General features: G+C 33.2%; 1 protein-coding gene and 1 pseudogene across 1 annotated transcript in view; one reads left to right on the top strand and one right to left on the bottom strand.

Moving 5' to 3' along the window:
- CNTNAP2 (contactin associated protein like 2) overlaps positions 1-25,872 on the bottom strand; it is a 1,200,002-nt gene that overhangs the window by 1,077,021 nt on the left and 97,109 nt on the right. The window lies entirely within an intron of this gene.
- On the top strand, positions 16,087-16,205 carry LOC111743376 (annotated as a pseudogene).

The following is a 25,872-nucleotide window of genomic DNA, read 5'->3' as shown; positions in this document are numbered from 1 at the left end:
GGTTTTTGTTTTGTTTTGTTTTGTTTTGTTTTATTCTGGGGCCCAAGGTAATGCAAAGCACTCTCAACCTTGATATATACATATCTATCTATCTATATCTATATCTATATCTATATCTATATCTATATCTATATCTATATCTATATCTATATCTATATCTATATCTATATCTATATCTATATATCTCTTAAAGTTATGGGGAAAATTTTGAATCATGCTCCAAAACGTTTTCTTCTCTCATCTCCAGGGAAACATATAAAATTCTTAAAAACACACTAAACTTACACAACTATATCTCTTACAGACTTGAAATAATGAGCCTAACTTGGAATTTCACTCAGGTCATTTGCTTCTGTGGTGAGTAGGCGGAGCTATTGACTTTTGAGATACTGCTTTAGTAGAAAAGAGCTGTGAGAGATTGTCATCACTGATATGCACTAAGAAAAGACAGAGACAAATTTGTTGGGGCAAACTGGCTCTCAAAGGTCTACAGAGCAGAGGTGTTTCCAAAAGAACGAGGAAAAAATTCAGTGTGTGTGTGTTGAGCGAGAAAGCAGTGTATGAAATCTAGTTTCTGCCGGAAAACTTTGTTACTGTCGGATTCTGCCACAGAGATCTCGGGCCGGTGGTTCTCAATCTTCACAAACCATAAACAGGATTGTTTCACTCAATGTTTTAAAATATTTTGCATTTACTATCAAAATTTTTAAATTGTGAATTTTTATACTCTAATTTTGATATCAGAAATCTCTAAAATACCAACATATTTGTCAATGCTGGGCTGCAAATTCACAAATGGCCCACCTCATTCCATTTTATTTTGAGACCTTCAACTTAAACAATAAGTGCCAGAAAAATCACCCGAAACTTGAAAATAGGTAAAATAGGTTATTGGGTATTAGCTCAGTGCAATATTGGGCTTTTTTTTTGTCTACTAGGTTATTTGACGCCTCTGTGTGGGTTGAGAATAAGACAGCAACTTGAAGATTTTCATCTAATAGCAACACTCTCATAAACTGAAGTTGCTTATGTTGAGTATAAAACTAATTTCTGTCCAGTGGAACCAATAACCTCAAAGTTGATGGTTCGTTTCTCCAGTAGACATTATGCAACTTTATATCTCATCCAAACTATTATCTTAATAGACATTTATTAAATATTCTCTATACACCTAACTCCTTAAATGTACTTAGTTTTAATATCTTAAAAGGTCCCCTCATTAATTAATAAGTTAAATAAAAACTTTGACTAGTGTTTATTTTCTATTTGTCTAGAATTCATAATTTAATTGATTTAAAATGATATTTTAACAGAAGAAATTAAGCCAATTGACCCAATTATCAGCATTGTTTAAGTAAAGGATTATATTTTCTTATTGTACTTTGCTGGGGTTTATTTTTTATTCTACTCCACATTGCTTAGTTTGTCAATTAGTTGACAAACTTTAGTTCATTACTTTCTATGAAGACACAGTCTAGCCCTCAAGAGTTAAAGTATAGTGGCTGAGAAACATGAAACATAGTTATCTTAATGCAAAGTGTAAAATGTAGAGATAGATATTCACAAGATATTCTGGAGAACAGACTAAAATTTTGTACTTAAACTAACTGTGAGGAGACTTTCTAAAGTATCTGATAAATGGACTTCACAGTGAGGGATGAGTAGATGTCATCCAGGTAAAACAGAAAAACAGGAAGTTATTCCTGTATGAGCAAGAAGCATGCATTGCCTGGAAGGACATATACAGTTGAGGGATGAGTGGGGTTGAGAGCAAGTGCACCTTCCATTTGTTATAATTATAAAAAACCAAAGACTAACAAATAAAGTTATTCATGTTGGAGGTGTAAATTAATCGGTCTGGATTCTAGTGTGATTCTGTACCCTATTCCTCCACTCTGAAGCTCGTTTTGTTCCTTAGACCTAAATAAAATTGTCCATATCTGTAGCATTTCATATCACAATTTATCCCAATAAATTACCTTAAAGTTGGAGAGAAAAAAGTCAGTTCTTGGAGGAAGCAAACTGATCATCTAAGGTCTTACTTGAATTCTTAATTTATACACAGATCTCCAGTAGATGTGAAAATGCAACGTTTTGTGATAAATTCTCCACAGACAAATACTTTAGTATGTCTGATTATATAGACTAGTTATAAGTACTAATGTGGAAATAGGAATTTATTCTACTGGGTCTAAACAGCTTTAATCATGTCCTTTGGATCCAGGAGATACTAAGTTAACTTTTGAAATATGAACAATTTGAAGGCATCCCATTGCTTTTTATTTTTCTAAAAAATTATGTGTCTGTAATGCTATTGTCTTCATCTACTAAAAGCTATCTTTCATCTAGTAATATTTTTCTACATTTCCGAATGACTCAATTCGTTCATATCAAAGAGTATCAACCTTGTGTTTTTACAACTATAGAAATACATAATTTTGTTATGAGGTTTCATTGAATTCCACACATACAGCTCTTGCAGACTTTCTCATTATTTGTACCTTTAGATCATAGGTGAATCTTAGTAAAAGTCAGTCAAAGTGGTTTTAGAAGGCTTTGAAAGGAAAAAAAAAATTCTTGAAAGAAGGAAAAATAAAAGCCTAATACAGCTGGATAAATTGTGAATCTCTTGAAGACATAAAGAAATTTTAGATTAAGAATGATTTGTTCTTACATCATAAGAAGTATTGCAGTACAAGAAAGAATAGCTGATCCCTACAGATAGAATTACAAGTACAATATAAATGCCAAAGAATTATTTTATAGTAGTTTCAAATATATGTAGGAGCATATGGTAACCTCAACAAGGAGTAATTGCTCACAAGGCCAGCACTGGAACTGACAATTTCTATAGTGTTTGCGAGGATTTCTTTAGAATTCTTGACAACTCAATTATTAAATATTCTCAAGTCAAGGTCAGTCATCAGCAAACACAATTCAGTTATATTTCTTGAGCACCAATTAAATGATACCTGATGGGTATATAAAGATAACCTACAGAAAAATAAATCTTTTGCAAAGAGATAAGTAAATTAAGTATAAAGAACAGTTTGCTATCTGTTCTTACATTGGTATGTACAAGGTCATAAAAAAGCTGCATAAAAAGCAAAACTAACACTGTAAAGGGGATATACACTTAAACTGTTCAAAGTTGTCACTTTAAAGTGAATTATTTTTCATGGTGAACAATAGGGGTAGCAATATTCCAAGCCTGGAAACTTGTTTGTGAAAAAAATCAAAGCATGAGAAAACAATGAGTTCATAGAACAACAGAAAACAAATGATCCACAGAGTTAAACATTGCTAAAGCATGGGGTGCAGGATGGATTAGGAACAGAAGATTAATTTAGAAATATAAATGGAGACAGATTTTGAAGGGTATTGATTCCTATATAAGGCAATTTGGCCCTTATTTTGTCGACTGACCTGGGTTAAGGAACAGTTACCCAGAGCTGACTTTTGAGATACTGCTTTAGTAGAAAAGAGCTGTGAGAGATTGTCATCACTGATATGCACTAAGAAAAGACAGAGACAAATTTGTTGGGGCAAACTGGCTCTCAAAGGTCTACAGAGCAGAGGTGTTTCCAAAAGAACGAGGAAAAAATTCAGTGTGTGTGTGTTGAGCGAGAAAGCAGTGTATGAAATCTAGTTTCTGCCGGAAAACTTTGTTACTGTCGGATTCTGCCACAGAGATCTCGGGCCGGTGGTTCTCAATCTTCACAAACCATAAACAGGATTGTTTCACTCAATGTTTTAAAATATTTTGCATTTACTATCAAAATTTTTAAATTGTGAATTTTTATACTCTAATTTTGATATCAGAAATCTCTAAAATACCAACATATTTGTCAATGCTGGGCTGCAAATTCACAAATGGCCCACCTCATTCCATTTTATTTTGAGACCTTCAACTTAAACAATAAGTGCCAGAAAAATCCCCCGAAACTTGAAAATAGGTAAAATAGGTTATTGGGTATTAGCTCAGTGCAATATTGGGCTTTTTTTTTGTCTACTAGGTTATTTGACGCCTCTGTGTGGGTTGAGAATAAGACAGCAACTTGAAGATTTTCATCTAATAGCAACACTCTCATAAACTGAAGTTGCTTATGTTGAGTATAAAACTAATTTCTGTCCAGTGGAACCAATAACCTCAAAGTTGATGGTTCGTTTCTCCAGTAGACATTATGCAACTTTATATCTCATCCAAACTATTATCTTAATAGACATTTATTAAATATTCTCTATACACCCAACTCCTTAAATGTACTTAGTTTTAATATCTTAAAAGGTCCCCTCATTAATTAATAAGTTAAATAAAAACTTTGACTAGTGTTTATTTTCTATTTGTCTAGAATTCATAATTTAATTGATTTAAAATGATATTTTAACAGAAGAAATTAAGCCAATTGACCCAATTATCAGCATTGTTTAAGTAAAGGATTATATTTTCTTATTGTACTTTGCTGGGGTTTATTTTTTATTCTACTCCACATTGCTTAGTTTGTCAATTAGTTGACAAACTTTAGTTCATTACTTTCTACGAAGACACAGTCTAGCCCTCAAGAGTTAAAGTATAGTGGCTGAGAAACATGAAACATAGTTATCTTAATGCAAAGTGTAAAATGTAGAGATAGATATTCACAAGATATTCTGGAGAACAGACTAAAATTTTGTACTTAAACTAACTGTGAGGAGACTTTCTAAAGTATCTGATAAATGGACTTCACAGTGAGGGATGAGTAGATGTCATCCAGGTAAAACAGAAAAACAGGAAGTTATTCCTGTATGAGCAAGAAGCATGCATTGCCTGGAAGGACATATACAGTTGAGGGATGAGTGGGGTTGAGAGCAAGTGCACCTTCCATTTGTTATAATTATAAAAAACCAAAGACTAACAAATAAAGTTATTCATGTTGGAGGTGTAAATTAATCGGTCTGGATTCTAGTGTGATTCTGTACCCTATTCCTCCACTCTGAAGCTCGTTTTGTTCCTTAGACCTAAATAAAATTGTCCATATCTGTAGCATTTCATATCACAATTTATCCCAATAAATTACCTTAAAGTTGGAGAGAAAAAAGTCAGTTCTTGGAGGAAGCAAACTGATCATCTAAGGTCTTACTTGAATTCTTAATTTATACACAGATCTCCAGTAGATGTGAAAATGCAACGTTTTGTGATAAATTCTCCACAGACAAATACTTTAGTATGTCTGATTATATAGACTAGTTATAAGTACTAATGTGGAAATAGGAATTTATTCTACTGGGTCTAAACAGCTTTAATCATGTCCTTTGGATCCAGGAGATACTAAGTTAACTTTTGAAATATGAACAATTTGAAGGCATCCCATTGCTTTTTATTTTTCTAAAAAATTATGTGTCTGTAATGCTATTGTCTTCATCTACTAAAAGCTATCTTTCATCTAGTAATATTTTTCTACATTTCCGAATGACTCAATTCGTTCATATCAAAGAGTATCAACCTTGTGTTTTTACAACTATAGAAATACATAATTTTGTTATGAGGTTTTATTGAATTCCACACATACAGCTCTTGCAGACTTTCTCATTATTTGTACCTTTAGATCATAGGTGAATCTTAGTAAAAGTCAGTCAAAGTGGTTTTAGAAGGCTTTGCAAGGAAAAAAAAAATTCTTGAAAGAAGGAAAAATAAAAGCCTAATACAGCTGGATAAATTGTGAATCTCTTGAAGACATTAAGAAATTTTAGATTAAGAACGATTTGTTCTTACATCATAAGAAGTATTGCAGTACAAGAAAGAATAGCTGGTCCCTACAGATAGAATTACAAGTACAATATAAATGCCAAAGAATTATTTTATAGTAGTTTCAAATATATGTAGGAGCCTATGGTAACCTCGACAAGGAGTAATTGCTCACAAGGCCAGCACTGGAACTGACAATTTCTATATTGTTTGCGAGGATTTCTTTAGAATTCTTGACAACTCAATTATTAAATATTCTCAAGTCAAGGTCAGTCATCAGCAAACACAATTCAGTTATATTTCTTGAGCACCAATTAAATGATACCTGATGGGTATATAAAGATAACCTACAGAAAAATAAATCTTTTGCAAAGAGATAAGTAAATTAAGTATAAAGAACAGTTTGCTATCTGTTCTTACATTGGTATGTACAAGGTCATAAAAAAGCTGCATAAAAAGCAAAACTAACACTGTAAAGGGGATATACACTTAAACTGTTCAAAGTTGTCACTTTAAAGTGAATTATTTTTCATGGTGAACAATAGGGGTAGCAATATTCCAAGCCTGGAAACTTGTTTGTGAAAAAAATCAAAGCATGAGAAAACAATGAGTTCATAGAACAACAGAAAACAAATGATCCACAGAGTTAAACATTGCTAAAGCATGGGGTGCAGGATGGATTAGGAACAGAAGATTAATTTAGAAATATAAATGGAGACAGATTTTGAAGGGTATTGATTCCTATATAAAGCAATTTGGCCCTTATTTTGTCGACTGACCTGGGTTAAGGTACAGTTACCCAGAGCACTAAAATATCCCACAGGCATTAGTATGTCACTGGAAACTTAGGATACAGAAAAAAAATATTGTTTACTTTATACCCTTTCCAGGTAAATTGTAGAAGTGTTTGGAAGAAATGGTTCAATAAGTTGCTTGGTGTGGGGTCTGAGGTCAGCAATGGGTTGTAATTGAATGACAATAGCTGACTTAAACACCTTTGGAGGTGAGCTACCTGTGGCCCTTCCACACAGTTTCTATAGACAGTATCTACCATCTTCTCTAAACGATCAACACATATTTCAAGAACACAGTTTAAAGGACAGCAAAATATTAAATCCTCCTAAGTGTTCACATAACTCGTGAGTATCTGTCTTCCCAAATATGGAAGTCGCCTTTGACACCTTTTTACATCTGGCTTCAGAGTTTCTTCCTCTAAAGTCAGCTATTTGGAAGTTAGTGAGAGTTTAGTGTGTTAATCTTCAACTCATAAATACACAAATAATCCCTGAAGGTAGAAGTGTAAGAGGATAGGAATAATATTTAGATTCCTTGAAGACCATACTAAAAAGATAGGCAGTGTAATTGGTAATGGTGGCTGCCTATTCAGGCTTCAAACATTGAGCCATCATTCACCACACTTCTTGCCAGACAGGAAGCTAGATATGTAGGCAGTTATCTACTCTGCCTATTTAGAAAGGTCCTTTTCTTAACCTGTGCATACTTTTGCTCCAGGAGAGAGGAAATTATTTGTTTCCCTCCTGAAAAAAAAAAAAAAAAAAAACACATTACATCATTCCATTTCTGATTCTCTTTCTTCAGCATTATAAATGTTCTTGGGAACATTAACATCTGTTAATCAAAATTATAAAATCCAAAGCCCCAAATTGAATAAGCTAAAGGGAATGTATTAGAATGTTTTGTATGTGATTATAAAACGACATATGAAATAGCTCATTATATACCAGTATTAAGTAGAAAAAACAAAGGAAGCAAAATATCACCTCTTTCTCCCAGGACAAAAAGTATAATGCAGAAGATATGAAACAAATGCATTTATGTTACATATATATTATATATAATATATATACATATACATATCAGATCACAAAATACCCTATGTGTAAAACGTTTTTATGGCAATAGATGTACTTTTTTCTACCAATTTCTGACATTATGATCTATCAAAACTTTTCCTATGAATTTATATATATAGTATATTTATAAAAACCTCAGTTTTGTTTCTGCAAATCCAGATTAAACTTTCAAAGTTCCAGTATTGAAACATATTCAGAAGTGTATATTTGAAATAGTTTGTAAATAGTCACCTTATTCACTCGAGTTGTACAATTTACACACAAAAATTAAATCACTAAAGGAATTACAATATAATTCCTGGCTTCTAGTCTGGCAAGAATTTTGGTGGCTGATGGCTAAATGTTTGAGGACTGGATAGGCAGCCACCGTAACTTGTTTGTTCGACTTCATCTTTCGTCTCTTAACTTGAGAGACTATATCCTGGTGAATTAAAGATGACCACAAATTCTTTGATACTCTTCCCATTAAGAGGTGGAATCTATGTCTCTGCATTTTGAAACCAGGTAGTCTCTGTGACTGCTTCGACCTTGGAATGACAAGGAGGTGACGTGGTGTGGGCTGTGAGAGACCCATGGAGGCCTAACAGAGGCACCAGTGAGGAACCGAGGGCCCAGCCATGTGAGGAAATTTCATTCCAGGTTGAGCCACCCCACCTGCTGCCACATGAAGCAGAAATGAGCCATTGCCACCGGCCCTTCCCAAATTGCAAATTCACTAGTAAATAAATGTTGTTGTTTCAAGCTACTAAGTTTTGGGGTGGTTCACTATGCAGCAATAAATAACTGGGAATCATATTTTTGCCAAAAACATCAGTAAATGGGTAGAAATGACAATGAGGATTAGAATGTGTATAAAGTGTATATAAAATTATATCACAAACATTGTCAGCAATGAACAGGGAAAAAATAGATATGAGTTCTTGTGCCAGCTTCACTGATGAGGTGTGTGTCCTCCGGGAGTGCTATGTTGACAAGAATTGTTAGACAGCCGTTTCAGTAGGAAACCTGATTCTCATTGATTAGCACTATGTATTTGTCATTAACCATTGAGGATTTTCCCATTTTTGGATGCCGTTATACTCAAGTTAGAAGACCCTTCATAGTGCCATTTTACTATAAAACAGAAAGAATTTACCAGAAATATAACAAAACTATTAAAATTCATTCGGACATTTGACTTGCGAAAACAACATACATAATTGATATTTCAAGTATGCAGAGGATTTTCATGAAATCTTTTTTAGTAATTTCTGACTTTTTCTCACCTAAGATATTACATATTTTCAGCTAACACCCGTTGTGTAATTCTAGGACTAATATCATTAACGATGTCTGACCAGAATTAAGCACACGGTTGTTAGAGCCAATGATATGTGAGTGAGGTCTCCCAGGTTAGAAACAAAGTCACCGTCATTTCTGAAATGTCCAAAAACCTTAAGAAAAGTTTACATTTACTTATATAAGAACTAATGTAAATATTAAGATTCATTTCATTTGGCTGGATTTAAGTTTTTTAAAATAACTTCGGTTAACTCATGTTTATCAGAACTTCTGCTTGATTAGCAAAGGTGGAAAATCATAACTTAATAAATGAGGTTTGATATAAAAACATTTCAAAACGGCGGCATCTGTGGGTGAAATAGATAACATAAGTGGTAACTGACAGGGAAAAACAGAGTTATTTCTATGTCGAAAAGACATTTCTGGAGTGTCTGCCCTGGATTCTGCATCTTTGCTGCCTTAAACTCTCTGTGGAGCTTTGGGAAAATCATTTCACCATCCCACCTGTTTTTTTATTTGACGAGCTAGGACGATGATTCTAGACTTAACACACTATTTTTAAGAGGCTGAAATCAAATAACATGCGAAATGAAGTACTTTAGAGAGAGAGCCGAAGACGTCCTCTGAATGTGTACTGGTAGGAGACACGATCGGGACCCCATCTTTTCCTCCGTCCTTTTTTGGAAAGGAAAATCCTTGGGACACAGGTGGCATGTTCGGTCATCTTTGCTTCCAATGAAAGTTGGAATTTTGGAAGATAAAATATGCTGTGGGGTGTGAATAGCTGGCTAAATTGCTGGCTGGCAGCACTTAATGTGATTTGGCGTTTTACCCCACGAATAAAGCCATGGTGATAGGCGCTGGGCTAGGGCACCTGAGAGCGCTTAATGAGATGCAGAAAGGAAATGTCTGCCTGGAGGCTGGCCAATTCCATCAATAATACTCGGATCTAAATTAGAATCAGAGAGAGGGAAAAAGTCCCAGATAGAATTATATAACCAGATACCAAGAAGGATATGGGGAGTGATGAAGAAAGTATAATCAAGATAGGCAGGCCCAGCCATTTACATGATAATGTAACAGGAAAGGACTTCAGAAAAACTTTCCATGGTCTCTGTTGTCTGTACACCAAGAATATGTGATGAGGAGCGAAGTATTCTGATTTAAATAAAGGGGTTTAAATATAAATTATATTTAAAATTATAACATATAATTAAGACGCCATGGTTGGGATTCAAGTACAAATTGAAAGTGAGAATGTACACTTCATTTAACATGAGGAGACTATTCAGATGGAAACAGTTGTTTACAAGTAACTTTCATATAGGAGAAAATGATGAGAGCACCCATTCACTTTAAAAGTGAGAAATTAGAAACTGCTAGAACATTGGATTAAAAACTAGAAAACAAATATTTATGGGTCAGAGCTTCCCTATATTCTCCCGTATTCTCCTTGCCATGCATTCGTGAGGCAAGGGCTAACATTCTCACTGCACAGAGGAGCACACACCCGTGATAGAGATCTAGCAAAAAAATTACGGGATTGCAATCGTTTTGTTCGTTTAAATCTGAAACAACAACAATTTTTCTTCTAACTTTAGAAGAGATAGAGCACATTTTGGCAGCTCTGAAAGTGAAGTTGGGTGATATTTAGATATAAAAAATATTTCTTTCTTTTTTTTTTCTTAAATGGAAAGTGGACAGAAGAAGGGAGAACCTTAGAGTCAGAGGAATTTTGAAAAGTTAGGCGAGTGAAGCCAAAAGACTATGAGACAAGCAAACTCTTCTTGGGCTTTTGGCTTTAAGTTCTTCCTTTTTAAATCTACTTAGATTTTCAGGTTGAGGAGTACATTAAGACATAATCCGTCAAATTTTTATGAAGGCGACAAGAGGAAAATTGAGTTTACAAAAACTTGTTCTGGAATAATTCTACCCGAATGCATGTATTCTCGAAATCAAGGAAACATAAAGGAAAAGCACATGCACACACACATACACTCAGAGTAAAAGAGCATAACCAAGTACGACAATTTCTATCCTGAGCAAAACAAGCACAAGTATTATAGAAATGCTTGGTTTGCAATTAATGCTGAGAAAATGTCTCTTCAGTGAAAGGTCAGTTGTCAAAACACTAATAAAACACAGTCTACGAGAGTATGGTAATTAAAAAAATGACAAATAGAATCACTTATGTCTTTAGCTCTTTTCTATCCCTATGTACTTCTTTTGCTTTCCTTGTGAAAGGAAGTTCTGGAGGCAATAAGAATAATTGCTGTAACCTTCCATGTAAGATTAAAATCTTAAATGATTAAAGTTATCCATTTAAATTGTCTATACATCATTTATTGCTCACGCTTTGTTTAGGGGAGAGGCAGAGGAAGCAGCTAGATCCAAATAGTGGCAATGTGTGCATTTTTACAACAGATACATAAGGGCTTGTTTTGCTAAATTCTTGATACTTTTGAACCTCAGGCAATGCCACACATTTAATCTACCCATGTGTGACTTTCTCCATGGAATTACTTATGTTAGACTACTGCCTCCTTGCTTCTTGTCATCAATTTAAGAATTACTTTGAAATATTTTTCTTATGCGAAAGAATGACATAAAATAGAAGCTGAAGACTTTTCGTGGCAAGGATTAACAATACAAGCGGGCAAAGATGTCAGGGTAACATCTGTTTTTAGGAATGAAAATATTATTTCATTTTATTTATATTATTTCTGCTTCCTCTAAAAATCTTATTTCCCCCAATAATCACAAAACCATTCAGCACCTAATTATACAAAATATAGTATCATTAACATAACTAATTTAACAATTTTCATTTTTTTTCCATGTAGAACATCATTCTGGGGTCTGTAAGATGATAGACATAAAAATACCTCACTAGATCACTGATCATAAGTGCTCTTCTAAGCTTATCAAATGCAGTGATTAAACTTGTAGAAGCTCTCCTTGTAAGGGCATATTTGATATTGAGAGCTGTAAAAATGGAAAGGAAACGAGGAAAATAAATTTTAGTCTGCCTTACAAGTTTTTAGAATGATCATAATTACTACACTTTCTATTTTGAGCAGCACTTTATCGTACACAAGGTACTTTGCTCTCTGCTCCCTCTCTCCCTTCCTGCTGGCTCCATTCCCACTTACCATTCGTCTGCACTCACATCTCTTTCTCCTGGAAGTCTTACGTGGCACTCCACTTCTGCCCCAGTGGGCCCCCGCTCCCCCACCCTTACAGTGCAATATCTATATTCACCACCTGTACAGGACTGAGCCTACCTCAAGGAACGCTGTGCTCTCCACACTTGGAATAGTGTCTGTCCACAGTTGGTGCTCAGTAATCCTGACTGAATTGAAATGTCTCACCAAATGCCCAGGACAGCACTGTGAGGCTTACGAATGTCCCGGAAGATAAGGCATTTTGATAACATCATACAGACAATACGTAATATTTTTCCCTCTTCCATTGCTCCCTGTCAGGCTCCCTCTACCTTCCATTTCGGCTGCAAATAAATACTGTGCATGAAAGAAACACCTTCCCTCCAACCCCTGCCCTGGATTTGACAATGTACGTAAGGACAGAATGAATTATCTCTAAATTATCTTCCGCTGTCATTGTTCTGGTTGACCTTTATAAATCCATTGCACATATCATAGTGTCATTCAAAATTTAAATTATGTCACAGACGTGATAGGTATTCGATAAATATTCATGACCTGAATGAATGAATTTTTAGTTGGTTTCCCTGCTTCTACTCCTGTCTCTTTCTGATTCATTCTTAGCAAAAGAAACCAGAGTGCTCTTTAAAATATAAATCAGATGTCACTCCTGTTTACAGTTTTCCAATGATTTCCCGATTACCTTTGAATTAATGCAAACTCCTCTTTATGGCTTAATAAAGCCTTTTAGATCTTGCTGCTTTCTACCTCTCCAAACCCCTCTGCAGCCATTTTCTCCCCTCTCCTCCCAATATTCTGGCCACGTTCATCTCTTCGAGGCCTGAATCACCAAAAGCCTTTCTCACCTCTGGAAACGGATTCTCCTATTCTCCTGCCTGAAATTTGCTTCCTTTGGCTCTTGGCCAGGGTGGCTCCCCTTCACCCTCTGTGACATAAATGAAATGTCACCTTCTCAAGGAACATTTCCTCCCATCTAACTGGGTCTTGTTGTTGATTTATAACACTATGCTTATTTTCTCCATGTTCTAATCTGGAAATCTGTGTGTGTGTGTATATATATTTATCATCATTGCTGTTCAGATTATTATTCATATTACCTGGTTAAATATAAGCTCCAAGGAAAATCTTTGTCTGCCTTGGTGACTGCTCAGTGCCTGTCATTGTACTATGTCCTTTGCTCAGTGCCTGTCCTATAACAGGTATTCAAAAAAATAGTTTTTGAGTGAGTGAAAGCAAAATAAAAAGCACCCTAATAGTGACTATTTTATTTGCTTTCAAGTCTTATCTACTCATTTCTGCTAACTTAGTCATCCCTGAAATAATCTAGTAATCTTTCCAATTCACACAGAGTCATTATCAGCAAGATCGATATATAATTTGCAAATCTGCTATCTGGAAATGTTGAATTCAGGTCAACTGTTTCCTCTAATAGATGTACTTTCAGTGTCTTGAGAAACTTCTGGAATTTAGTAAATGTTAATAAAATGATTATTTAACAAATGAATGAATTGCTTATGATAGAATTTTTTAAATAAAAATTTTACAGCTGAATTGATATAAGGATTAAATGGTATAAGAATTAAATGTAAAGATTAAGTTAAATCAGGGTATCTACTATTTATCTCTTGACTACCTTTTAGTTGCATCTATAAAATTCTTTTTACAAACTTGTCTTATTCCTTCCAACACCATATAGGATCCCTTTTCATAACTTTAATCAGTTTGACGCCCTAACCTTCATTACTTGTTGCCCCAGATAGATTGACTACCTGTTCTTGTTCTTGAAAAACTGAATGTTAAACCTTTTAAACGCAGATTTATCACTATCAATTGGCAGTGTCTTCTTTAAATCCAGATAATTATAGTAAATAAATCAATTTTTCAAGAATTAATTCTTACATTTTTTAAATTTATATTTCTGTAGATCCTGGTAGTACTTTTCCATTAAATGCCATTTTCCTCTTTGGAGCCACAGCCCCATCTCTTATGCTGTGGTATTCAGCCCACAAAGACAGTAAGTGATAGGTGTCTTTTAATGGCTATTAATGTTTCTTCATTTTCCCTTATAATTTCTTGGCTCTTACTTTCCTATGCTTTAATTTCTTGAGTGAGTGCTCAATTTATTTATTTATTTTTAAACAAAAGCTGTTGAAGTTAAGAATTTACCCCATGTAAAGCTTTAGGCATAATCCATACAGCCTTGAGACACAGACCTCCAAGTTTCATACTCTTTAAAATGACTCTTCAAATTTTGAGCTTTTATTCCCCCCAATGGTGGAATTGAGACATATTTTTAAATAACAAAGATTTCTGAGGGGGCTGGTGATCTATACATTTTCAAAATTTACTCCTATTTTCCTATACCCTTATTCTTGAGGTACAAATCTATAACCTATGTAATACCTGATTTGTAATCTATCATTTTTTCTTTGTGACTTAATAAATGATCAATGTATGCTTAAAATGAAGACCTATTTTCTAGCTGTTATGTCCTATGAAGACAAAATAATATTTTAAATAATATTACTTTTCTTATATCCTTGGTTTGTTATATATGTGTATTGTTCTATTAAAAGAATCTATTCACAATTTTTATAAAATGCCCATGTATTTTACCTTTTTAATATACATATTTTATGCCAATTAGTAGATAAACTTTGTGACTCACATATTACCTAAAACACTGATTTTGCAATATAAGATGAATTTTTTCTACTGTTTATCGCTTTTATGGTTTTTGTTTCTAAAATATTCTTCATTTATTCAAGAAATATTTTTGAGTGCCTGCTATGTGCCAGACACTATTCTAGGTCACATAAATTCAATAATGAATAATATAGACAAAACCTCCTGGCATCTTGGAGCTTACATTTGATGATTCTTTCTCTCTTCTTACAGTTTTGTCTGATTAAACATCAAAATATAATGTTTTTTTTTTTGGTAATATTTTCCCAGAATATGTAGCTTTGTCATTTTTGTAGATTTTTCACTATATATGTGTGTGCATATATTTATGCATATATTATTTAATTTTAAACACATTCTGACAATCTTTTTCATTTAAGTTTTCAGTTATTTGCATATATATTATTTATAATCCATGCTGTGTTAATGGGTCTCTGCTCCTGTATTACTCATTGTGTTTCTTATTTTGTGAAATATAGATACTATTTGGTTGCTTTTAATCACTAGTATAAAGTGAAAGCTTTAAGGACATTCAGTTTTACTTATTTTAAAATACAACGTATGGACCCATATTTCTCTACATATTGTGAATGATAAAATCAACTCTCCCCTAAACCCCGACCCTAGGCACTGTGATGAGGTTTCTGTTTCCTTTCTTCACAATTTTGTACAGCAAACACCTAATTTTGAGTGTTGGATAAGGTGATCTGGGATTACAGATATAACAATTCCATTTCTATGTTATTATCTTTCAATTTGTAGTTTTCTATTCCAGAAAGCTTTCATTTTGTATTTAATATAAACACAATTTGCAAAGTTTCAAAATTGTCTAGATTTAACCTACATCTAAATTCAATGTTCGGTTCAAGTCATTTTAAGCAGTATTTGCTCATTCATATTTGTGAATTTTTATGCATATTACTGTCAGCTTGAGTAAATGTTTCAGGGCTTGTGTTTTTTCTTGGGTTTTGAAAATTACGGAATATTTTTCTGTTGTTTTCACTGTTGGAACTACAAATTGGCTAGCTCAGGAATTATTGAAAAGTTAATGTTTCCCCTCAAAATTCTACAGCTCTTTCTTCATTATAATCTGTCATTAAGTAATGTGGACATTTTTTAATAATTATTTTAACAAATTTTTGGAAAATTATAGAGATTTTGTATTATATCTTCCATCCATCTTAAATGTTTTTATGTAATTATATTTTTAAATTCACGGGGATGGTATGGGATTAGTTTTCACTTTTTTTTCTTGAAATGCAGAAAGCTTTCAATAAAAGTACTCTGAAATCTGTCTTATCCCCAAGAATGTTTTTCTAGATTTTAAACGTTTAACGTGTACAGCCATGCCACCCTGAATAAGCCTAATCCTGTCTGATTTTGGAAGCTAAGCAGGGTTGGGCCTGTGTGGTACTTGGATGGGAGACCACCTAGGAAGACCAGGTGCTGTAGGAGTAAAAAATAAATAAAAAATAAGGGATTGTAAACTGACAAGGTCCTTGCAATCTGTAAAGTCAACCAAGGGTTGCCTTGCCTAAAAAAAATAATAATAATTTAAAAAATAAGCCTTTTAAAAGAAGAAATCATGTCTTATCATCTGTGTCCTCATAGTCCATCTACTATATGGGTATCATAGTGATACCCATATAGTAGACCTGAATATGTCATTGATTCATATTTCCAGTATATCTTTGATTACTATTTCTGCTTTATTTTTTCTACAGTGATATGTTTGGATATCCATTTGTTGCCCTTTGTATCTATTTTTTTTTAATAATTTTAAATCTTTTTCATTATCTTTTATATTACTTTTGAACTCACAAAGTAGACCTTCACATTATTCATTTAATTTCTATAGTATTTCTATCCAATATGAATTTCCTTTCTCCAATGTGGGCTTTAGCTCTGCCTTAGCATTTTTAGTTTCTTTTATTTTTTCCCCTAATTTAGAATCATTTTTTTCTTTATGCCTATTCTTTTTATTTTGATATTATCTTGATTTATCTTTATCTCTGTACTCATTTAACAGGCACAAAGACTTCTATTCCTTACTTTTCATTATTGAGAGATTTTTCTTTCTTTATAGCTACATAAGTGATGGAAAATTAGATGAACAGGAATGTGTCTGAGATCATGACCTTGCCACTATCATACTGGGGAAATCAAAGTTTGTAACTCAAGACTATAAACCAACAAGCTAAACATAAGCAATGGAAACATTCGATCTTCCATCCCAATCCAGGGTCTTTAGCCCCATCTCATCCAAAATAAATAAGTAAATAAATAAATGGAAGATGCATCAATAGTTAAAGAACTCAGTGAAAATCAGTCGGGAAGTTAAGACGAGTTTATAAAAAAAAAAGCTAGATTTTATGGTGGACTTCAATAAAACATTGTATTTAAAAGGGAAAAACTGCCATACTTAAATAAATATCAAAATTATGGATCTCTAAGGAAAATTAGATCTAATTTTACACTTTGCTTTTATAAATAAGGTGTGGAGAAGTAAATGTACATATGCTGGTTTTTGTCAAAACCAATACTGTTTTACTGGGTTTCCCTATAGCAAATATATATTCTATAGGTCCAGGTATTTCAGGTCTAGTGTCACATGAATAGAATTAGAATTGTTTCATATAATATAGGTCCACTGGGTGGCAGTTAAAAAAAAAAAAAAACAGATTTGGCTCAAAATTCTGGAAAGATTTTTTAAAAGACCTCCTTGGAATCTAGTCACTTCTAATAATTACTTGGCTAGTAATAAAAATAAGTTCTTATAAACATCTCTTGAAAATTAAATTTGTTCACTTCATAGCTTCAACAGATTTAGGAATATCATTCAAATGCTGCTGGTTTATTATGCAAACACAAAGCCAGAATTCTGCAAACATATCTCTGAAGACATTTCTGAAGTTATTAAGGCTTTATGAATATGAGGATAGTAGTTCATCCCCTGAATCTTTTCAGGCATCAGATTAAAATAAAATAAACCAAATCCTAAACCCTCTGTGGACATTGAGATTTCAATAAAAAAAAAAAAAAGACAAAAATCTTTTTTTCCTTCTACTATTATATAAATAGGAAAACCAAGGACAACAAAGATGTTTTCACTTGTACACCTAATTGTCAAGAAGATATTAGAAAACATGTTCCTTAAGCCTCCTGGTTGGAATAATAATGAGGAAAAGCATAACACAGTGATAAAGAACTCAGTATGTGGCGCCTGTGTTCAGATCGCATCTCCATTATTTACAGATGTTTCAACTCAGGTGGGTTATTTAAATTCTCTGCACCTCGGTCCTCATATCTGGAAATGGAAGTGCTACAGACTACACAGAATGCATGAAAATTCAATGAGTAATTCCTATAAAACACTTATAGGAATGTCTGTAACATAGTCAATGCTCAATAAATATTGTTATCTTCACTATTACAATTTTGGTAGAAAGCACAAGATAATTCATAAAAAAATAAAAATGATTTAACATTTTCTCTTTACAGTTTACTATTAAAATAACTCGAAAAAATATTCACTGACATATTACAGTTGGCAATATTTTACATAAATGAATGCACTCAATTCTAATTTTTAAAAATCAAGAATAGTTTTAAGTACTCTAGAAAAGGATGAAAGTAGATCTCATCTTCTATGCCAACACCAGTCTATTGGTAGGAGTGACTAGGATTAAGTTTTGAGAAGAGTTTGGAATTAGATCGACTCAAGTATGCAGTGGTGCCTGCCACAGGATAATGCAGTAATGGCACAGTCACTGGCTGGTCAAATCTATTAATACATTTGCTTGCTACTGTATTCCTTTCAACAAATACTGAACAGTTAGTACAGCCTATCATGGTTCTTGGTTTGGAAATGTGTTTGTAAGCAAGCCAAAGTCCATTCCCTTGCGGAGCTCATTTGTGTTGGAAAAGACAAATGAACAAAGGAAGTTCACACGAGATGAACGTTATTGAGCAAAGTAAAACAAAATTAGGCATTAGAGAGAGAGACCAGGGATACGATGAAGTGATCAGCCGAAGCTGCTCTGAGGTGGTGATATTTGAACAGAGCCTTGATGGAATGAAGCAGGGCTTGTGAAGAGCAGTGGGCAAAGCAACAGTGCAAAGGTCATGAGGCGGAAAAAGCGCTTCTCTGAGTAACAGGGAGAAGGCAGATGTGCTGAGAGGCCAGTGAGGAGTGGGAAGAGCAGAGGAAATGAGGTCAGAGGGATGGCGCCAGCCAGTGTACGAAGGGCCTTGTGACAACGAAGAGTTTGAATTTTATTCAGAAGGCAAAGTTAAACTCCTAAAAAGAGTTTTAAAAAGAGGAATGGCAGAGCCTGATGTATGTTTTTAAAAAGATCACCGACTCCTAACTCCTACTTAGATCATCCACCCCTAACATATCCTCGGGGCTGGCATAATCTTATTAACAAAACCAGCAATAGTGCTCAGGGAGGGGAAAAGGCACGCCGAACTGACCCTTCACCAAATAAATCTCCTTCTTGCTGGTTTAGTTCTCCTGAAATATGTGTTATTCTCTCTTTCTTTTTTTTTAAAATTCTTGACTTAATTTGATGTTCCCCCCAAACCCTAATCTACAAGGTGTATAAAATCAGAAGTAGTTCCTAGAAAAAGTTAACGTATTTGTAAGCAATATTTTTAAAGCAATGTTTAAAAACAAGATCTGACGCCCTCCCCCCCATACTTGTGTGGCCTTCTAATAATCTGAGCTTGAAGAGAAGTGACTAGTGTCCCAAAATTTGAAAAAAATAAAAACCTGTATGAACAGAACATGACCTAGCCCTCTGAGATTAATGGTCACTGCCCCCTCCAACTGTAATCATGGCATCCTGTGCCTTTGCCCTCACACTCATATACATTGTGATAGGAAAACAGGTGACACCTTGTAGTTCCCCATGCAAGATGTGTGTGCTGTTCTCTGAGTTTACAATTCTACACACACACATACACACAGCACACACACACACACACTCTTCCCACTCCCTGGACCTGCTCTCATTCAAAATTCAAACCCTCTGGAGCCCTACTTCCAACTCACGGAATGTTACTGTGCAGCCTCTGAACTGTGTGCATGTTTACTCTAAGCCTCTCAGAGTAGCTGACACACAGCGGGTAACTAATTAATGTACTCATTCAACAAACATCCATAATGACAGCAGTGAAACACAGTGCATCCTTTGAAATAACTAAGATAAGAGCTAGAAGAGGTTGGTGGAAAGAGATGATTTGAGAAGAAATAAAGATTGCCGGTACAAATAACACATATATTTCTAGCAGCAATTCATTTCACTTTCTCCTTTCTCTGCAACAAAATCTGTCCCCTGCTTAAAATTCTTATTGTGTGTGTGCAGGGAGGATTGAGTGGGAATGGAAAGGGTTATTTCAGTAATATTAGTTTAAACCACACATCATGTAGAGCATGAATAGACAGTCATGCAAAAACGGTCATTGTCTAAATCCACCTTCTGCATCGAAAAGACATTGAGAATTCTTCAGTGGTGAGAGTTTAAATCAACAGTTACTTAAATGTCCGTACCTGTGGGCCACCCAAGGTTAGAACCGAGGCGTCTAACACAATTTCTCATGGGTCAGAATATTGGGAACAAGCAATAAGTATTCAGAAGTAAAACCAAGTATTATGTTGGAATATCTATGAATAAAGAATGTTCCCATTTGAAATCAAGATAACTCAAACTTTGGTTAAAATATGTTTTTCCCCAACAATGCTACCTAGATAAACAGTTGCATCGAACCATTGCCTGTCTATCATATTTGCTAAAATAATAAAGATAGTATTCCTAAGACCATCATTTAAGTATAGGAAAGAACTTCCCTAACATTTTATACACACAATTCTTCTAAGATAGATGTTAAGCCTTCTAGCCATTATCTCCTAATGTGCATACAATATATTTGACAGTTATTTGGATATGTTTGCGATGCATTCATGCCTTCCAGCTAAGCATGCACTATTCAATTTGGAGGCCTTAAATAAGCTCTCAGTATTTTTGAGAGCTAATTAAAACTTCATTATTAGTACAACAGCCGTACCACATTACTGGCTTGATAAGAAACCCAATAACTGACAGTGTCTGTGTAGGTCTTTCAAATGACAGTTATAATTAAGTTGCATGGAACCCACTGCCTTCTAGAACCTTTTTAACAAGAAAACAAAATAGTAAGCATGAAGTGCAGGGTTGATTTACATTAGCGTAAAGAGAAAGCCTGAATTCTGTCACAGATTTTCAAAGTTTCAAACTTGGCTTCCCAGCTAGAAAAGAAATTCTATTTAAAACACATATTTTTAAAATTTTGCTTTTTTGGAAGGGTAAATATATAGTTACCCGTTCTTCTTGTAATATCTGTTTTCATACAGCTAAATAATGTATCTTCCGATGATTAAGTCAATTTATAAAAAATTAATACAATAATTTAACCTGTCCAAAAGGGGAATAAAGATAAGTACTAATATAATCAACTCTCTTTTTTCCTATTGATAGTTCCTTAAGTTACTTTTTAATATAAGCTAGCATCCTCCGGTCAGCCAACATTGCTTCCAGGCAATTTTCACACGGATATCCTGTTGTGTGTTATGGAAATGTCCATGAACTTTAATATTATCTAGAACAAAACATCATTAGGAACTAAATTCTTTGGGGAGCAGCAATATGTGATGTATCAAATTGCAAAGCCAAATAGATACAGTTCTGTTATTTGTTCTTATTTATGCCAATAAAACATATCAAAAAAAAACTCCTAAATTTTTTATGGTTTCTCCATGCAAACAGATAACTGTCAGTGGCTTCGGATAATTTTAATTAAATCATAAATTATATTAATTATAGCAAAAGCATGATCATATCAACCATCTTATTGAAAACATACTTTATTACAAATATTATAATAAGAATAGGGATATCAAAGGTTAAAGTGATTATTATGGAAATAATATGTAAGTATAGGTAAAGTCATGGGCCTAACTTTCCATCACAAATAAATAATATAACATTATATTTTATTTTAACTTTGAAAAATCTCTGGATTGTTTTCTTATTTGGTACAATATAGTTAGTGTCAATCAATAAATTAGTATATGCTTTGCTGTATGCAGAAATTGAATTAAGAATATTCTCTTATATAATTCCCCAAATATTAAATTTTCTGAACTGTATTATGCACTGAAACATGAAACAAATTTTAAAAATTACTTTAAAAACAATGGAAAATATTATTTAATTACAAAGGCACATGTAGAATCACCTAACATTTAAAGTTTGGAATATTCATTTCCTTGAAGATTTTACTTTTATCTTGGGCTTTGCTTGCATTTATACTTATAGCCTGAATCCATACCAATTTTTGTCATTAAAAAAGGACACTAAGTAAATTACAAACTATCAAGGGAAAACACTAAAACTATATGACAGTAGCATTAAATTCAGTAGGTAAAACATTTTGTTATTATGTTAGGACAGTACCTCAGAATGATAACAGAAATTGGTGGAGTTTCTCAGAATAAATATATGAGAAGAAATAGAAGAATAACATGTTATATATGTAAATAAGCAGACACCAAGATGGTATTAATTGTGCAAAGATTTTTTTGTTAAGAAAAGGGGTCACTGTGCATTGTAGAAACAAGGCTTTTGTAGCGTTAGGTAGTATGGATACATTTTCCCAGGCTGTGGTTTGTATTTTCATTTTCTTAACGGTGTCCTGTGAACAAAATTTTTAATTTTTATGTATTATCTTTTTATCAATTTTTTCTTTTATTGCTACATTTTGTGTTCTAATAAATTGCTGACTTTTCAAGATGGCAGATATTTTCTCATAAGTATACTTTTAGAAGTTTAAAAATACTAGCTCCTACTTTTAGGTATATAATCTATTTTTAATTAGTTTTTATGTAGAGTGTAAGGAAAGGATCATTTTCAATATTCATTTTCCCCGTATGGATATCATTGTCCCAGTACCATTTTTTGAAAAGACTATCCTCTTCCCACTGAATTATGTTGGCAGCTTTGTTGAAAGTCAATTATCCATATATGTGTGAGTCCATTTTTGGACTCTCAGTTTTGTACTCTTCAATTAGATGTTTATGTTTATAGCTATACTATAGTGGCTATATTAATATTTCATTACAGAAATTCTTAGAAATCCTTCAAGTTTTTCGAAACAGTTTTACATGTTCTAAGCTTTTTGCAGTTACAAGTAAATATCCAGTCATCTTGTAAATTTTTAAAACAGCCTTCTAGAAATATGATAGGGAATGTGTTGCATCTATAGATCAATTTGTGGAGAATGGCCAAGTTAATAATAATGTGTTTTCTAATTAATGACCATGGTATAGTTCTCTAATTAATTTTGACTTCTTATAAAATTATTTTATAATTTTATGTATAGAAAGTAAGCATAATTTTAATTACGGTTAACTGTTGGCATGTTGATGTTATTTTAAATATTACTTTATAAGTTACATATTCCAAATATTTGATGCTAGCACATGAAATTTTTTTGTATTAACCTTGTATCCTGTTGCCTTGCTAAATTTATTCATTACTTATAATGGATCTTTTAAAATGTGATTAGGGGTCTTTAAATGGACAAGCATATTATCTATAAATATAAACAGATTTACTTCTTCTTTCCCAAACTTTATATGTCCATTTATCATTGTCATATTGCACTGGTTAGGATCTCCTTTCCTTGTTTTATAAATCTAGGGGAAAACATTTTGTCTTTTACCATTAAGTATTGCATCAGCCAGAGGTTTTCATAGATTCTCATGATCAATGTGATATAGTTTCCTTTCAATCCATTTTTGTTGAGAGCGTTTTATCACTAATGGAGGTTGGATTTAGTCAATCTAAATGATTTTTTCTATGGATATCAAAATAATCATATGTGATGATTTGCATTGATTGATTTTTGAATATTAAACCAACCCTGTTTTCCTAGGATAAACCTCACTTAGTCAGAATGTATTATCTCTATATAAGTATTGTTGGATTTAATTTTCTGATTAATTTTTGTATCTATATTCATTATAAATATTGAATTGTAATTTTCTTATAACTTTTGATTGACTTTGGTAAATAGTCTGAGGTCTTATATTCTTAAAAAGGAGTATAAAGATGTAGAATGACATTCTATATTAGGAAAGGTATACACTTTAAAATGTGTAATAGTAAACACCGAAAATGTTACGAGTATTTAAATTCTAGAAAAAATGGAATAATAAAACACTGTAACTTCAACAACAATCTCAAATGAATAGCAAAGAGGTCAAACAAAGGAAGAAAAAAAAAACATTGAAAAGCCCTTGATAAACAGAGTTAAGCCTTTAGACATTTCGTTTAAGGTGGGTCTTGTTTCTTGGAATTGTGCTCCCATTCTCTCATAGTTAACTAACACCTTTCTCCTTAATTAGTCGGCAAGAAAATGCCAGCAAGCATTTTATCTTCAAACTGTCTTCAGAAATCCTAAATGGCCTAGCTCAGTATTTGGGAAATGGTATGTGCTCAGGAAAGCTTCTTTGATTCTTCTCAAGGTTAAATACTTGGTTGGTAAATGTCTAGGAACAGGGGAGGAAAGCAAATAGCATGTCCTCTCATTAGGATTACATGTATTATACATTTTCATTCAAGTCTGATAATTCTTCCCTTAATGAACCATCAGTGACTTTTATTGAATCACATTCTGTATTTAATTAGTATTTTTGAATTGAAGCTATTCTCATTTTATAAGTTGACTGTGGAAATACCTTGTGGACATTTGACTAATATTTTAATTAAAGCATAGAGTCATATGAAAGACATACCTCTTATCTTGGCTAATTATCAGCTGTTGATAATTATCCATCCATACTGAATAAAGTTTTTGGTAGTATGCTTATGCAGTGGCAAATAAGGATTATAAACAAACACTTATCTAATACTTCGATGAAACAACTCCATTCGCTTTATTTTCTTATGCTATTTATACTTTTGAGCAAAAAAATAATTACCTTTCAGTACAGTCATAAATGCCTACTATTGAAAGAAATGTTTAAAGATTTGAATATGCAGATTTTTTAGTCATTGCTTTTCTGTTCACTGTTCACTTCATACTTCTACATAACTACTGATTTAAAGGATTTTTCAAGTTGTCAAATAATTATTTTTTTATAAAACATACATTAAATAGGACCCAAATTAAAAGGTTCAGTAATTATTTCCATATTTAAGGTCACTGCATAAGACCATATGCATTCAATACAATAGCAATTAAGGGAAAATCTGCATGCATTCAAGTTCACTCAAGCATGAGAGAGAGTATAAAGTTTTTATTTCTGAGTCTGTTTGAGATAGTTTAACAACTGGAGGTGCCAGAATGACCACATTATACCTTAGAGTCTCTGCTGCATCACACCATGCAGCATGTGGACAGGGCCATGTTTGTGTGCATGGCTGCACACAAGTACAAGATTATGAGTGCACGTGTATGTGTCATAGAATTTTGAATTCTTAGCCGAGTTTAAGAAAACCTCCCGATAAAAAATGAAAATCACATTGATTAAAAGTGTCTCTTTAAACTTTGAAGGCTCTCTGTAAAATCTTTGATAGATAGCCAAGCAATGTCATATCTTTCCCTCAAAGTACAAATACAAATATGAATAAATATTAGTTCTTGTTCATGAGCAAACTAAATGTGTTGCATTGAATGTTATTATTTTCGGATAAGATTTCCAGATATCCTGGAGGCATCTGTGGTAAAATTATTACAAGGAAACATGATAAGAAGTCATTCACTGCTGTTTCTTCAAAGAATAATTTGCTATGATGCAAAAGTTGCCAAAATACACAATCTTTCCACTTTCGCTGTCATTAGGAAAGGCCCAGATATTATAGCTTCCTGAATGTTACAAAATCTTAATGTGATATTTGGAATGTAATGGAACATTAAGGTTTCAATAAAGAATTTATTCAATACATTAAATATTCTCAATATATAAATTTGATTCTTAAATAGTAAATTAGAATAAATTGCTCTATTATGAATGAGTAATCCAACAAAAAGCATTGGTGGGGGACAAGTTCTACCTTCTGAAGTCGTATCATTGCTA

This window comes from Pteropus vampyrus, unplaced genomic scaffold (assembly GCF_000151845.1).
Source record: "Pteropus vampyrus isolate Shadow unplaced genomic scaffold, Pvam_2.0 Scaffold112, whole genome shotgun sequence".
In the NCBI taxonomy this organism is placed as follows: Eukaryota; Metazoa; Chordata; class Mammalia; order Chiroptera; family Pteropodidae; genus Pteropus; species Pteropus vampyrus.
Note: the sequence above shows the minus strand (reverse complement) of the source record. Positions and strands in the feature narration are given on the sequence as shown.